Source organism: Heteronotia binoei, chromosome 7, assembly GCF_032191835.1.
Source record: "Heteronotia binoei isolate CCM8104 ecotype False Entrance Well chromosome 7, APGP_CSIRO_Hbin_v1, whole genome shotgun sequence".
NCBI classification, from domain to species: domain Eukaryota; kingdom Metazoa; phylum Chordata; class Lepidosauria; order Squamata; family Gekkonidae; genus Heteronotia; species Heteronotia binoei.
In genome coordinates this window covers 77,028,486-77,046,562 of record NC_083229.1, presented here as the reverse complement: position 1 = coordinate 77,046,562, position 18,077 = coordinate 77,028,486, and positions in this window count along the sequence as shown.

Sequence of the window (18,077 nt, the reverse complement as noted above, 5' to 3'; positions counted from 1 at the left end):
ACTGCACAAATGTTGATAACTTTGGCTTTTTTGAGATAAAAGGAAAGAAAATAGGTAACTTGAATTAAAGATACCCAGAGATTATCAAACATAGTTAAGGTGTTACAATACAAACATGATTCTTGTGGCAACTGAAAGAGCCATCACAGTATGGTTATTGCCATCAAACTCTCTTATTTGAAGGGGGAAAATACAGCTGTAGAGTCATATTAAGAAGTACGTCAGGGCAGAGCTGAAATAAGACATGCTGAAACCCTAAACTATGCCAACTATAAGAGGCTCTGTTGTGTTACTGCCCCCCCCCCAAATGGCAATTTAGTACAGTTTAGTAATTATTTTACTTAATAAAATACAAAAGGCAGCTCACAATCTGAGGCCCTAAACTGTAGCTTACTTCACTTGTGCATAAATCTAGCTCTGCTCCAGAGACACCAACCTTTGGGTACTGCATCCTGAAGCCATTCATTACCTTGTTCCACCCCAGCCCACCAATACCTCTCATCATATACAAGTTCTCAGTCATAAGGGTACTTTGTATGTGCATGCAGGCAGCACATATCAGGATAAAAATAATTTCAGATTCCAACATTCAGGTGGGAATGCCAGTTATGTTTCTGTGCCAGTCCTGGGATGCTTAAACCTAAGACTGGGTGCAGAGGTTCACAGGATCAGAATGCAGCACACTCACATCTCTGTGAGTACAGAGAACTGCAAATACACACCAAATCTCCATATACTCCAGTGTATTTGTGTATTGCATTTGTATGCCCCCTTTCTTCCAAAAGCGGAATCCCAGGCAGTTTGCATAGGGTTCCCAGGATGTTTCCCAGCCAAGCACTAACCAGACCAACACCTGCTTAGTTTCAGCAAGGTTAGTACATCTACCACACCCTGGGCTCAAGGACAGGCAATAATTTGAAATTCTAAAGTAGTCATGTTGTAAATTTGTTTTACAGGTGCTCTTAAACCGGGAGTTGGGGCACATTGTTTAGAGACCCTTGTATTAGGTGAAAACTGCGTTTCCAAGAATGGCAGCAAGACCCTTTCATTCCCTATGTCTGCTGTTCATTTCTGCCTGTTCTGATAATGTTCTTCTAATAATACGCATTTCCCAAGAACCCATATTTGTTTTCTGCCTATGTACTTTTTAAAAAAATTATTTATATTTTTTTCACCATCTCTAGCACACCCTGTTGAAATAGGTAATCTCTCTCCACAGCAATGAAGGTGCAAATATTCTGTACACCTAAATTAATTAGGAGCATACTTGACAGACAGCGGGGTGAAGAGGGTTAGTTAGTCTGCTGTGAAAACATTGTGATGCGACATCACCCCAGAGTCAGAAACAACTGGTGCTTGCACAGGGGACTACCGTTACCTTTTTATACGTGACAGAGCCCTGTGGCGCAGAGTAGTAAAGCTGCAATACTGCAGTCCAAGCCCCCTACTCACAACCTGAGTTTAATCCTGGTGGAAGCTGGGTTCAGGTAGCTGGCTCAAGGTTGACTCAGCCTTCCATTCTTCTGAAGTCAATAAAATGAGTACCCAGCTTGCTGGTGGGAGAAGGCAATGGCAAACCACCCCATAAAAAGCCTGCTGTGATAATGTCTTTGGGGGGTGACACAAAAAAAATCCTGAGGACCCATGAGGATCCTTGCTTTCCAACCTCACTTTTTTGCCCCTGCAACCATGAAACAGTGGATCTGTGATTTTTGTGGACAAATCTATTGCTAAAGACAATGTATGTGATTTGATAGGGAATTAGGATTACCCAATGCAACAATGAGGATTCATTACCCAATGAATGAGGATTCATGAGGATTTGTGTTTTAGAATCATTTGTGATTTATAAACACTGCCACCACGAGGCAGTGGAACTGTGATTTTTGTGTTACAGTCTGTTGTTACAGACATGGAATATTTGCTGATGTTTGAGGCAACATAATGCAAAAAACCCAGAGGATCCATAAGGATCCATGCTTTTGAAACATTTTTTGTGATGTGGTGGTACCACAAAATGATGGGTACATGGTTTTTGTGGAGCAATCTGTGGCTACATACAAGACATGATTTGATGGTTAATTTGGGGTGACTCAATGCAAACATTCTGATGATCCATGCTTTCCAACCATGTTTTTGTACTCCTGTGGAACAGCAGATCTGTGATTTTTGTGGTCAAATCTGTGGTTATAAACAATGTATGTGATCTGATGGTGAATTTTGGGTGACCAGATTCAAAAATCCTGAGAATCCATGAGGATCCATGCTTTGGAACAATTTTTTTTTTCACCATTATGTTGCCAAAAAGCTATGGATGTGTTATTTTTGTGATGCAATCTGTGGTTATGGACACAGTATGTGATCTGATGGTGAGTCTGTGGCAATTTAATGCAAAATTTCAGATTCTTCTCACACGTCCATGCTTCAGAACCATGTTTTTGTGGTGCGACTGTCAATGTTCCCTCTAAGCTGAGTTAATGTGAACTAGCTCACAGTTTTTTAGCCTCCAGCTGACACATTTTTGTCATAGGATAGGAAAAATGGCCCCAGAGCAAACTAATTTATGCAGTAGTCAAATTGCTTACTCACAACTTTAATGCCAGTAGCACACAAAGTAGAATTTTTGCTCACAAGACTTCATGGCTTAGAAGGAGTATTGGTGGCTGTGCTAAATCATTCTGCATCCATACATTTTGTGGCGAGATCTGGGGCTGCATACATGTTATGTGATTTGATGGTGAATTTGGGGTTACCCAACTCAAGAATATCAAGGATCCATGAGGATCTGTGCTTTTGTATTTTCATGCCATTGCAGCATCACAAAGCAGCAGATTCATGATTTTTATAGTCAGGTCTGTGGCTACTGACATTATATGTGATCTGATGGTGATGCAACACAAAAATCAGAAGGATCTATGAGAATCTAAGTTTTTGCACCATTGCAGCTTCATGAAGCATTGGATGCATTATGTTTGTGGTACTGCCTATAGGCAAAGACATGATCTACAATATGATGGTGGTTTTATTTTGTTTCAATATAAAAATCACATGAATTCATGAGGATTCATGTCATTGTTCCATGTTTTTGTGTTGCTGCAGTATTTACCACAAAGGGTTGGATTCATTTTTTTAATGGTTCAGTCCATAATCCTGGCTTCCACATGTGATTTGATACTGGATTTGGTGGAATTCTTTTTTTTAAACTGGAGGATCCATGAAGATCCATGTAGATCTGACTTTTTCTTTTTCCCAGCAAAGACAAACACAGATCACTCCAAAACAAAAAGGAGCCCAGTGAGTGTAGGGGGGATAAAATGCAGAAAACTAAAAGTCCCCACTAAAAGCAGTCCCAAGACAAAAATACCCAAAGAACAATCCCTCTATTACAACTCAAAGTGTGGGGGAAGGAAATAAAATGACAATAAAAGGAAGGGAAGGGTAACCACCAAGGAAGCAGACAGCATGCAGGAAAATCCCACTGAACAGAAATGATTTTAATGTAAAAGAGGAATTCAATCTTGAGTTTTCCACCCTTTGCAGAAAAAAAAGCCAAACAAAAACTGAATTATAAGACAAAGGAAGCTAGGGCAAAGCCAAGCTTCCTGCCCCTGACTGAGTAAACTAGCTAAGCAATTCCATCCCCCCACCCCACCCCGCTTCATGCCCAGCAGCAAAGCTCCTTTGCAATCACTAGTCATTCCCTCCACCCAAAACCACTAACAAAGGGAAAGTGCTCTCATCCTCTACACACATATATAGCTCATACCCTCCAGTTGGGATGAATAGGAAGAAAACTCTGTTATTAACTCTGTTATTGGCAGAGAGCTATGCCTGTCAAGCTTTGGAGGATCCCTATTTGTGATCCCAAAGCTGGAAAATACCACTCCCAGGAGTGTCTTGCATTTTTGTGCCAGCCTTTCTCTGGGTGGGTTTTGTTTTTTCAAGTTGCTGCAAATTGCACCCAAAAACTTGGAAATTTCTTTGGGGCCCACAAGTGTGTCTTCTGTCACCTTGTGAGCCCCAATCCAGGCAGAATTTGACACAATTTTTGCTCATCATGTCATTTGTGCCCATCCTTAATCATTATTCAAATACTGTATTATGCTGTAAAACCAGCTGCAAGAAAATAAGTTGCAATCTTTAATCTGATAGAGCAGAGCCAGCCAGTTTACAGCTCACAACTACTCTGTTAGGAAAAGCTGAAAATTTGCAAATTGACATACTTTGACTTTTCACTTCCAGTTATCTCCTTGGTAACATTGGTTGCATTCATCATGTATTCTGGCATCAGGGCAAAGCATAGAAATAGCCCTGAGTCTGATTCTGTTTTGCATATTCAGCTACAGAATGTTTAGAATGCTTTTAAAGAAAACACAATTGATGTCCATTTAACCATTTGCCATTATTATCATCTATTGGAACCCATTGTCACACTAAAACTGACACACAGCTTTTCAAGGGAAATGCTATTTTTTAAGACCATATATATTGTCAAACAAGGATTAGGTCAAGTCTTTGCATTCCCTTCATTATTCTACATGTAGTGAGACTATGAAAGAAAAGAATGAATAAGAAAGCATTGAGTCTAGTAGTCAGCATTTAGAATCACATACAAAACTGAAATTTTTATTTTTGTCTTCTGTTTCTTCTGAGTTTTGCCATGTTGTGTCAGACTAGCAGTCCATCAAGTACTCCCCAGAGTTTTTGTATTATGGGTAAGTCTGAATAGAGATTATTCTGTCTACAGTAGTCATGATTTAATTATATCTTCATGTTAAGTAGTTTTTAAAGTATTTTAAGATTCAGTGTAAGTAGGGCTGCTATTCTACACTTGCTTGGAACTCTTACTGAAATCAGTGAGATTTTCTAGTATGTGAGCATGCATAGATAAAACTGAAAGTATAAAACAATGCAGTATATGTGTATGACAGAGAGAGAGCAATGAAGAAACAGATTGATAAGGCCAGACTGGTGCCTAGAAATAGCTCGCTACAAGACAGGCCCAAAAGAGATAACAACAGAACACCACTCATTGTCACTTAACAGTTTCCAGCTCAGACCAATACAATATATTGTTACTGATCTAAAGACTGCCCTGGATAATTATAATTCTCTTTCACATGTCTTGGGTGGTAGACTTTCCGTTGCTTACAGACAACCATTAGCAGCTTCATTTTGCCAACAGTGAGGCATCTGACAGTGAACAAATCCAGACCCTTTAACAAATCCTGAAATCAACTCTATCCCTATATATATCTATTACAGGACCCAGTAAGAAAGACTTTCCACATATGCATTTCTACATATGAAAAATTGGTCAATGCCTATACAAAAGAATGAATGGATGAATATCTGACATTTAAAATGGCAATATTTAGAAACCATTTCAGTCTCTCAGGGCACATTATTGCTGATCACAAGTCACCATTCATGAGCAAAAGACCTTCAATAGGAAATGTCAATAGGGCATAATAGAGGTTTATAAAATTATGGATAGAATGAAAGACATATTTCTTCATTTCTTTTAGTAGTACCTAAGGACATTGATTGCCTAGTTCATGACAAGCAAGATTAACCTGTGGAACTTCAAGATGAGATAATTACCTACAGCTGTCAAGAGCTAAATAATTAAAGATGAATAAGGCTAGCACTGGTAGTTAAATAAACCTCCATGATTAGAAAGAGCATACATTTAAATTCAAGATGGTAGGGTGAAACAATGGAAAAGAGACTATCATCATTATTGTCAGTTTCTCAGGAATTTCTGGCAGGGCACACTGGGAAACTGATTAACATTGCTTGACTTTTAAAGAAGTGTGATGTCACTGGCCTAGCATAGGCAGTGAATTCTAATTATGGGGAAATCAAATCATAGTCCCAAACTGAGAGGGCTGCTTTTGAGATAAGTTCAGAAATCTCCATAGTAGCTCATTCAAGGGCTCTGAAGGCCGTACAAATCAGAACAAGTTGGTCCCTGTGGTATAATGGATTTACAGTGCAATTTTAAGAACATTTTCTGGGAATAAGTCCCACTAAAAAAAATAGGGTTTGAATCTATGTGGTCTTGCTTAGGATATTTCTATTAATCACCTGCCCACTCCATGCTCACGATCTTGATCTATATTTATTGAGATTGGAACTTGGTTGAATAAAGTTGAAATAATACTACCACCATCATTACTACTCAATGTATTAGATTACTGAAGACAAGAAAAATGCAGATAGTCAGAATACTGAAATAGCAGCGATTGCAAAAGAATTTGAGAGTGTTATATAGGAACGGTTAGGCAGGTACAATAGGGGTTAAGAAAAAGAGGAAAGGATAAAATTATATATTTCTCTACTGTCTTCATAAATAATCAGTTTGAAAACTGCATAACAAGGGAATAATATGATCGCAGCATTGGAAGGAGCCACACAGGCCATCTAGTCCAACCTTCTGCTCAATGAAGGATAGAATATTCCTGGCAAGTCCAGTCACTGCTTGAAGACTGCCACTGTTGGAAAACTCTTTGGCCGTTTTCGCACTAGCGTTTACTCTGGCATAGCACCCCATTTACCTCCGGATCTTTTCCTGGTTTTCGCACCTGTTGCTCCGGCGCTGCGGTTTGCTCCGGCGCTGCAGGGGTTTCACGCCGGAGTATCTAGATCCACCTCCTTCCGGAGTTTTTGAAAACCTCCGGATCCACACCGGATCCACTCCTCGGAGTTTGCTGTGGGAAATCCATCCACGCCGGATCGACTGCTTTGTGGGCGTCACCCTCTCCCTTTCCGTCCTCCCACCCCATCCACCCCCTTGGCCAATCATCAGCCGTTCGCGGCGCTTCCCAAAAGTGCCCGCACGGCCATTTTTTTAAAAAAACTTCATCTTTCTTGCGTAATAGCGATATTTCGAAATTAACAAATAGAAAACCCCCCCTCCTGGAATAGCCTCAATTGCCACTTCAATTGGTTTCGTTAGAATTTTTTTTAATTATTATTGACTTTAGTTGCGTTATTTCGCTGTTGCGTTATCTCGCAACTACATTATACATTGTTGGGGGGGGGGGGAAATCTAGTGCCGGCGCGGGCCAAAGCGTTCATGTGTGTGTGTTTTAAAAAGGCAATGCCTCCCTCAGCTGTGCCACCAGGATTTCTGGACCTGCACAAAATCACCATGTATAAAAGGGGAAGTTGGAGTCCTGCATTCTCCCTGGCTACATTCCGCTCGGTTAGAAAATAGACGCGAGCTCGCTCTTCACACGCGCCACAGAAGGGGAAGGAGAGAATGGGGCGGGGGGGGAGCTCTGGCGACAGGAATCAGTCAGGTCCCCGTTGCAAGCGCCAGCCGGGGAGGGGAAAGAGCGCGGAGGAAATCCCAGCTTCACCACCCGGGAGGGAGCGAGGCTGGGAAAGGAAGAAGCTGCCACACACACACACACACACACCTCGATTTCTCTCTCTTCGTTATTGCGATATTTCGCAACTTCAGAATTTGGGGGGGGGGGAATCTAGTGCTAGGATTCTCCACTGTGAATGCTTCTGTTAATACATAAAGGGCTATGGAGGATACTACAGCTGCAGCCAATCCATAAGCAGAACCAGCACACGTGATGCGGTTTGTCCACGAAAAGAAGGGGAAGGAACAGCTGTGACTGCTCGATGTTACGTTATTACGTCCTTACGCAACCAGACTTGCGCTTAAAAAAAAAAATGATTGACAGGGCATCGAACTCAAGTCGATGCCAGTGGGAAAACGATTTGAGCCGGGGCTTCAGGGAAGGCGACTCCGCAAAGAGTCACTAGTGCGAAAACGAGAAAAATGATCCGGACATAATTGCGCCGCGGAATAAGGGGAGCAAACGCTAAGTGCGAAAACGACCTTTCTGTAAAAATGTTTTTCCTAATATCCAGCCAGTACTTTCCCACCCTTAATTTAAACCCATTATTGTGAGCCCTATCCTCTGCTGCCAACAGGAACAGCTCTCTGCCCTCACCTGACAGCCCTTCAAATACTTAAGGAGAACAATCATGTTCCTCCTCAATCTTTTCATCTCCAGACTGAACATTCCCAAGTCTCTCAGCCTTTCTTCATAGGGCTCAGTCTCCAGGTTTCAACCAAGCAGCTGAGTTCCTGGTACTCAGCTGTGTGGATACCCCTGGTTTCTGCTCCCCACAAAAAGCCACGTGGAGCAGAAAACAGAGGCTTAAACTTTACATGGCTCTCAAACCAATACAAAATAGTTTGTATTTTCGGTCTGCAAATCATGGATTGGATGATTTTGGATTGTGGTTTTGTTCTTGGTTCAGCCATGAACAATAAATTGAACTGCAAAAAATTAGTTCATGCTCATCCCTAGTCATGAACCACATAGGATCCTCACAAATGAAATTTAATTTTTGTTTATTGGTGTTATTTATAGTTTGCCTTTCTTACTGAGACTCAAGGCAGATTACAGTGTCACTCAATGCAATGAATAGGATGAGACATGTAAAAGGCAGTATAATTGGGACAATCTTCCCACCATCCTGTGTTCTGGTCCTGGCCATAGCAGCTTCTGATTCCCCAGGGGAATTGAATGAAAAAAATAATTGATCATATTTTAGAGGGAAATCTTGACCCTCTCCCTTAAAGGGCTTCAAGACTAGAAGACAAAAATAATGAAGGAAGAGTTTTACAAGGAGCTAAACAAAACCCTCAAGATTGGACAAAACACAAATATTATTTGTAAACTGGAAAGGTGTTATTAGTTTTAGCTGTATGCCATCTCTCAAACTTCCTTGAATTACCTTGGTGTATTGTGTGTGAAGCAAAGGAGAGAGCTAGCCGTAGGCACAAGATAAATAATAGCCTATTATCTGGTACAGACTGAATCAGGAAATGTCTTCTCTCACTGGTTTTGCTTCACAGCTGAAGGACAAGCAGACAATATAAACTTAAATCTATTTAGCCAATGAAAAGTTAATGTCCAAGGGTTCTGTCTAAGATGTGGCCTTTAGTTTTTCTTTACAGTTATGCAAATACAAGAAATAAGGCCCATTGTTGAGACAAAATACAACAAGCTCTAGAAACAGGCTCTGAGTAAGTGCTACTCCCCCCCCCCCCACACCTCAAGGGGAGCTGATCTCTGCCATCTGGAGAGCAGTTGTAATTCTGAGTGATCTCTAGCCCTCACCTGGAAATTGGCAACAGTGGTTGAACATATGAAGCTGCCTTATACTGAATCAGACCTTTGGTCCATCAAAGTCAGTATTGTCTTCTCAGACTGGCAGCGGCTCTCCAGGGTCTCAAGCTGAGGTTTTTTCACACCTATTTGCCTGGACCCTTTTTTTTGGAGATGCCAGGGATTGAACCTGGGACCTTCTGCTTCCCAAGCAGATGCTCTACTACTGAGCCACCGTCCCTCCCCAGGAGAAAATGGCATTGTGCCTGTCTGAGGTCCTACCCCAACTCAAATCCCATCCTCTCCAGGCCCAGCCCTTAAATCTCCAAAAATTTCTTAACCTGGAGTTGGCAACCCTATCTTTTCCCCTTTATCTGCCCCTCTGCAGCTTTCCAACACCTTCCCCCTCCCTGCAGCCTTTACAGTCAGCAGAAAAGGACAGTCTTTCTCCACAGTGGGAGGGGACAAAAGCAGCTTATATCATCCCCCCCCCCCTTGATCTGAACAACAACCCTGTGAGAAAGGTTAGGCTGGAAGTCTGTGACTGGTTCAAAATCACCCAGTCAGCTTCCACAGCAAGAATTTGTGTCTGGCAGATCTAGCTCTGAAGTCCTAACTCCTATGACAAAATACAACAGACTCTAGAAAGAGGCTCTGAGTGAATGCCCTCCACCCTTGCTGTTTTCCCACCTACCCAAGTAAAGGCATTCACTCCCCCCCCCCCACACACACACACCTCAAAGGGAGCTGATCTCTGCCATTTGGAGAGCAGACTGTTTCGCTTTCTCTCCATATCTCTCTGTATCTGACTACCATGCAAAGCAGTTGTAATTCTGAATGATCTCTAGTCCTCACCTGGAGATTGGCAACAGTGGTTCCCCGTTTGCCTGTCTGAGTCCCACCCCACCTCAAATCCCACCCTCCAAACCCCACACTTAAATCCCCAGGAATTTTCTAACCTGGAGTTGGCAACTCTATCTCCTTTCCTTTATCTGCCCCTCTGACTGCAGCTTTCCATCACTTCCCCTCCCTGCAGCCTTTACATAGGAAAAGGACAGTCTTTCTCCACAGTGCTTATCTGTCCACCCTGCAAAGCAGCCTTTTTCTCCAGAAGTGATCTCTACCATCTGGAGATTAGTTGTAATTCTGTTTTGCTTTCTCTCCATATCTCTCTGTATCTGACTACCCTGCAAAGCAGCCATTTTCTCTGGACAAGTGATCTCTGCCATCTGGAGATCGTTATAATTCTGAATGATCTCCAGCCTTCACTTGGAGATTGCGCCAACCATCCTGGGGTGAGGATGAGGGGTGGAGGGAGAGAGGGAGTGACAGAAAAGAGGCAGGGTGGGACAGCTATGCCCTCTGAGGAAATGCTCCCAGCATTGCCAGGCCTTGCTGCCTAGTTGCATTACAGTGGTGGCGGCAGCTCCCTGGCTATTTTGGTGGCTTTGGAGGCTGTATGTGCTGGGAGCCCATCTGTGTGAGCCATTGCTGGCGGTGGCCATGGTGCTTTTTGTGAGGCTGCAGTAGAGCAGCCAGCCTTTCTGAGGCTGGTTGACAAGTGAAGACACAGAATCATTGGAGATGTGTCTGTCTCTGAGGTAAGCCTGTTTTGGCAGTTTGTTCAACATTCCTGGGCCTGCAAGTAGGTGGGGACAGGGGAGTCAGCCAATGAGAGGCCAAAGACAGTGGTAGACAGTTTTTGAGCCAATAGTTCATGCAGAAAAGTTCCAACTAATGAGGGTGCTCAATTTTGCCACCACCACAAGAAATTATGTATAAAGATAATGAAAGAAATATTGTCCATTCTGAGGATCCTCCAGTTCTGATTAGAAAGAAAGAGTTTATCTGAGGTTAGGCAATTCAGATTAAAGAACCTGAGGTTAATCATAATTGCTATGGAGGATTTATTATGAAAATACTATTTTTCATAAATTATACATTATAATGCACTTATAATATATCAGAAGGATGTAGGTGTGTGGGTGTGTAGGAAGATGCCTGCCTGTATATATTCCCAGAGAAGCAAGTTCCTGTACAGGATTATCTGTACCCTTTCACTTCAGAAAACCTCATTTTTTGTCAATGTATATCATTGTTAGTAAGCAAATGCAGTTTAGTAATAATAGTAAATATTATTTGTTCTCACTTTTCAGCCCCAAAATTTGGCTCCCTCAGTGGCTTAGGGGAGTTAAAAACAGTATTAAATAAAATGAAATTTTAGTCAGGTCTCAGTTCAGTCCCATGGCACAGAGTGGTAAAGCTGCAGTACTGCAGTTCAAGCTCTCTGCTCATGACTTGAGTTCAATTCTGAAGGAAGCTAGGTTCAGGCTCCAGGTTGACTCAGCCTTCCATTCTTCGGAGGTTGGTAAAATGAGTACCCAGCTTGCTGGGGAGAAAGTGTAGATGACTGGGGAAGGCAATAGCAAACCACCCTGTTAAAAGTCTGCCGTGAAAATGTTGTGATACGACATCACCCCAGAGTTGGAAATGACTGGTGCTTGCATAGGGGACTATCTTTACCTTTTACAGTCCAGGCACAGTGGAAAGATGCTTGGCTACTGTCTCTTCTTCCTTGGTGACAGCAGTCTGTAGCTAGAAGGAGTGCCTGACTGCTTCCTTTTCTCTTCTTGGCCTCACTGGTGGCACTTGGTAACTAGGAGAAGAAGAGCTATCAGCTGAGCTGGTTCCAGAGAGTATTCTATAATTCTACAAATGTAAAACCAAATTATATTTTCTGTTCAGTTGCTTCCATAGTAGAGAAGATTCTGTTCCCTGTTAGTCCAGGATTAGATGTTCTTTTCAAATTTAAATTCATGTCCAGCAGCACCTTAGAGACCAACAAGACTTGCAAGGTGTACACTTTTGAGAGTCAAAGCTTCCTTGTCAGATAGATTTAATTTCAGATTTCATAATCTCAAATTTAAGAACACATACATTCATGCCCGTAGGAAAGTGTAAGTGTTTATACAAGCAGCCAAGCAGCTGGGATCATTCTTGGTACAACAGCACATTCTGGGTTAGGTGACCTGACAGGTAAAAGGACCAAAGGAAAGCACAAGAGAAAAGAAGTAGGGTGGGTCAAAGCAAACAGGAAGCAGGACAGTTTGTGAAGGCTGCTTATACAAGAACTGTTTACTCTGGGAGTGAATTCCTTTTTAGGGAGAATCCAGCCAACACTCTTGCCATTCCATTGTATTCCAATGTTTTATTAATTGTTTTCCCATGTTTTCCTTACTCATTTATGGTGATTACTTATTTATTTAGAAATATAAATATATCCCACCTCTTCAGAGACCCACTCAGTGTCCCCAGATAGCCTATAAGCAGGACATAGAGGGTAAACTTCCCTCTTGCAACCACTCAGCTCTGATATTCAGAGGGAAACTGCCTCATGTGTTTTAGCCAACATGGCAAATGGCCATTGACAGAACTATCTTCCATGAATTTGTCTAATTGCCTTTCAAAGCCAAGAATACCACTAACCATTGTTACAATCTGTGGCAGTTAATTTCACAAGAATACCACTCTGCATGAAGAAATACTTACCTTTGATTGTCTTGATTCTATTGTCCATCAAATGAATTTTAGTATTCTAGGAAAAAGAGAGAGAAAAGTTCTTTTTCCACTTTCTCCATTCCATGTATAATTTTAGAAACCTCTGTTGTGTCTTTCTCCTTCCGCCATCTTTAGTCATGTTTCCTCCTTAACCATTCTTCACAGAGGAAGGGGCTTTGTTGGCAGTCTGGTAGGCTCTAAAAGTTCTATTGAGTATAGGCAGGCCCAGAAATGCCAGGGCCGGATCTAGGGGGGGGGGCAGAGGGGGGTGCTTGCCCTGGGCACTGACGGAGGGGGGGGGTGCCAAATTGGGTATGGAGTCCATTGTATTCTATGAGATCATAAAACAGAATGGCCCAAAAGGGGGCATCATTTTTTAATTTTGTCCCCCCCTCAAAAAACATGTAGATCTGGTCCTGTGAAATGCATGTACATTAACTTGAATGGCACAATCTCTCTTGCATCCAGATATTAGCATTTGTAATCTTTGCTTTTTTGCATGATCAGAGAGCCAACTGTTCCATAATTAGGAGACAATGCCTATATTCAGATGTTTTACTTGACCCCAGTTAATTAACAATGTGCATAAGCTTTGACTGTTGCTGGCTCCTGTTCTTCTTCCTCACCTTCTTTCACAAAGAATTAGAATTACAAATGACTTCAGTTGCTGGCTAGTATATGAATGTTGACACGTTAGTTTTCTCCCCACCACCTGGAACCCTAAGTCTGAATGCAACTCTGCTTTAGAATCCTGACTGCAGAGGGAGTGGGAAAACTAACTCTAGTTTATCGGTGTGCCAGTGAAACTAGTTTACTTGTGTGCCAGTGAAACAGAAAGCTTTTGATAAAGTTCCTCATCTTAAGTAAGCTCAATAGTCATGGGGGGAAAGGACAAGTCCTCTTGTGGATCAAAAACTGGCTAATTAATAGGAAACAGAGAGTGAGTATAAATGGGAAATTTTCGCAGAGGAAGGTGGTTCGCAGTGGGGTACCGCAGGGTTCAGTACTGAGTCTGATGCTTTTTAACTTGTTCATTAATTTTTTTGAGTTGGGAGTAAGCAGCAAAGTGGCTAAGTTTGTGGTTGACACTAAATTGTTCAGGGTGGTGAGAACCAGGCAAGATTGTGAGGCACTCCAAAAGGACCTGTTGAGGATGGGTGAGTGGGTATCAATGTGGCAAATGAGGTTCAATGTGGCCAAGTCCAAAGTAATGCACGTTGGGGCCAAAAATCCTAGCTATAAATACATGCTGATGGGGTCCAAACTGGCAGAGACTGACCAAGAGAGAGATCTTGGGGTCATGGTAGATAACTCACTGAAAATGTCAAGACAGTGTGCGCCAGAAATAAAAAAGACCAACACTATTCTGGGGATTATTAGGAATGGAATTGAAAACAAACCAGCCATTATCATAAGGCCCCTGTATAAATCAATGGTGTGGACTCATTTGGAATACTGTGTACAATTCTGGTCACCACACTTCAAAAAAAGACATTATTGCATTGAAAAAAGTACAGAAAAGGGCAACTAGAATGATTAAAGAGATGAAACACTTTTCCTATGAGGAAAGGTTAAAAAGCTTGAGGCTCTTTAGTTTGGAGAAACGTCATCTGAGGGGTGACATGATATAGATTTACAAGATTATGCATGGGATAGAGAAAGCAGAGAAAGAAGTACTTTTTCCCTTTCTCAAAATACAAGAACTCATGGACATTCAATGAAATTGCTGAGCAGATGGGCTAGAACAGATAAAAGGAAGTACTTCACCCAAAGGGTAATCAACACATGCCACAGGAGGTGGTGGCGGCAGCTACAAGCATAGATGGCTTCAAGAGAGGACTGGAGTGGAGGTGGTGGCTATATGGAGTGGAGGTGGTGGCTATTAGCCACATGGTGTAGATGGAACTCTCTCTCTGGGGAAAGTGATGCTCTGTATTCTTGATGCTTGGGGGGCAACAATGGGGGGCTTCTAGTGTCCTGGCCCAACTAGTGGACCTCCTGATGGCACTGGGGTTTTTTTTGCCAGTGTGTGACAGAGTGTTGGACTGGATGGGTCATTGGCCTGATCCAAGATGGCTTCTCTTATGTAGTCTTACAAAGCAGATGTTTGAGCCCATCAACAAGGTGGATCATGCTCATTTTTCTTAATAGTTAAGAAAGATATCTGAATGAAGTCAAAATTTGTATGGCTTCTAATAAAATTGAATGATTAGACCTAATTTCCAGATGATTTGAATTTGGATTATTTACTGCTTTGTTTTATTTCATGGTAAAAGATGATTGCACCAGAAATTTTCCTGTGGTTTTAATACATTCTAATTTTAGTTTTGTTCTGTAGTTCTTCATAATATTTTGGTCAGTGAAACATTTTTTCCTCTACAGACATTACAAAGAATTGTTAGCTATTTTTCAGAAGGGCTAACTGTTGAGGAAAGAAAATTACTATCCTGCGTACATTTGCAATGGACAGTAAAATGCCTTTTTGTCTTACAGGTATTTTATTGTTGCTGTTATGAATATTGTACATCATAACATAGGAAAATCCATCTTTAATTCAAAAACTAATTCAAGATATGCCAGATGCAGATTTTTTCTTGTTCTAGAAAGCAGCATTCCAACCCAGGGTGATCCATGAGAACTGTAATATCCCTGCAACATATGTGCATTGCTGAGCAGATGATCAGTGCTGTCACTCCTGACAGCACCAATCACTTCTTGGGGAGGGAGACTGAATCCAGGAACTCGATCTCAGCGTTTGGTCAGTAATATAATAGCTGACAGAGCAGATAATCTGTTTGGCAGAGGAGACAGCAAGGTTGCTGAGTGTAACATGCAGATTTCTGTTATGCAAGGATTTGGTTTGTATGATGAAATATGTACAGTGAGTTGCTTGACCTACAGTAGAAAATGGGAGATGTATTCATTCTGAGATAAGAATAATAGTAAGAATATATATAACGTGTGGGGGAGCACATCTCCTGCAAAAACAGAATTAGCAGAACTCTTTTGAAAACTAAACCACAAATCAGTTTCTCTTTAGAAATGATGGATTACCCTGACCTGGATAGCCTAGGCAAGCCTTATCTCATCAGATCTCGGAAGCTAAGCTGTGTTGATTCTGGCAAATGCTTAGATGGGAGACCTTCTTGGAATGCCAGCAGTTGGGAGTACAGGGCAGGCTTTATCCAGCCACCTCTCTGAATAACCTCCAGGCCCCCAATAGACGTCAGTCACCAGAAGTTGCCATGACTTCCAGGAGCGTGCACACACACACATACACAAAAGATTAATATGAAAATGACTTGCTTTGTACTCATGTGTCACAATTCCTTATGGTCTGAGATCCCAAATTATTTAAATGTATCATGCTTACACAAAAACGTTATTAAATAGATGTTAAGTTATGACAGAGAATGGAAATCTCATTGACTCACACTTCTCTGTGCTTCTGTGTCTTGTGCAAAGCAGATCCACATATTTTCCCCAGTGAGATGCATGTTTTTCTGCTTTTCCTGAATCACAAGAACACTTATCTCCTTGGGGTCTTCATACACTTTTCTGGGATTTCATAGAGTCCTCTGTAGACCCGCATTTTCTTTTCATTTTGGCATGATTAAATATGTTTTGAAGGGGGCAGATGAAAAGCCAGATGTCAGTTTGTTTGGGAAATTAGTTATGCCAAGAGACCAGACAGGCTAGAATCCTTACAACTTCCTATTGGCTTTGCTTTGTGCGCATAGTTTAATATAATAAGCTACAGTGGTTACAGATAGCCACATTGATCCAAAGCAAAATCCAACCTTACAAAATATATTTTATTTTAGATAGCGAAGCACTATGAGCTACTGAATATCGTTGCAGGAAGTTGGAAGGAGATAAGCTGAGACATATGATTCTGACCCACATCAGGTTACCACCCCTCTATGCTGATTTAGGATAAAGTAGCAAGCAGCAGGACCAGTGTGGTCTTTTCTGTAGAAATGGCTGGAGGCTGCGCAACCAGTGTATGTTGTGGATTGCAATTTGTGTGTATTCTGCTGGAATCTCCATACTGTTTGAATTCTTGTGGTGAAACACTGTTGAGTTAAGTCAGCACCAACCATTGGCGTGATTTATTCTTTTTTATTTTGATAGTACATATTATGATAAGCAAAATATAATTTCCGCACATAATAATACCCAGAGGGGTTGTAAATCTATTTTAATGAGATTGTATACGCTGCATCTATCTATAGGAAATAGGCCGAAACATTATATCCTCTGCGTTTTTTTTTCTTATCAGAAGGTTTCCTCTCAGTATTTACATGATGTGTAAGTCTTATTGTCCCAGCCCTGCATTTCTCAGGAAGGATTTAAATCACAAGAAAAGCCAAAACAAATACATTAACCAAAAGAGATGTCTTTTTAAGAAGATCTATGTAACTTTTTTTGTTGTTTGTTATCTTTCAAATTTCCTCACAGCTATGTTTTTGAGCCTTTAGCCTACAAAATCTTTAGAATCTGTCATTTGCCCATTTCATGGGAGTCTTGTCATGCATGTTAATTCTGTTGCATTTTATATACTCTTACACAAAACAAAAAATATAAATTAAGGTTGGAGCCAACCAGCCTTTGTGCTGGTGAAAAAGGGAGAAGTCTCTTTTGACCATAAAAAATGCTGTGCAAGGGATTGTAGAATCTGCATGAACAAAAGGCTTATGAGAAGGGATAGGGTCTGGCATAAAGAGAGGAATTAAGTGAGGTAGGAGTGACAAATCCTAAATGGGGACATAATTTATGGATCTAGCACATTGTGCTGTTAATATAAAATATACAATATATTTTAATTATGCATAAGAAATATTAAAATCACAATAAAAAATCACACATCTGTGGTTCTGTATATAAGTACTTATACCCAATAACAGGGTATAGGTACAACAGGACAATGTAAAAATTATTTCTACATTGTAGCTGAGCACTCTGTCTGGATTTTGAATATTACAGATTGGGCCTAAAAAAAGTAAAATATAGCACTATTCAGATCCATAGGCATATGGAATAAAACACACTTGGATGAGTGGCCCGTGTTGCATTTTAAGAATATTTATTCCACAATTTTTTCTTCTGATGTAACCCGCCCTGAGCCTGTTCTATGGGAAGGGCAGGCTAAAAATAGAATAAAATAAATAAATAAATAAATTTATTCCCACTTACTCCGGGTGAACATCTCTGTATGAGTAAGCTCTACACTGTATTTGACAATTGTTAGTTATTAGGTACATTCTGTATATGCTTACTTTGAAATATGTTGATGTTTAACATATGGAGTGCTCAGCATGTTTTTTTTTTACCATTGAGGAAGGCTTTTAGCCAAAATGCATTTGGTTCTTGAAT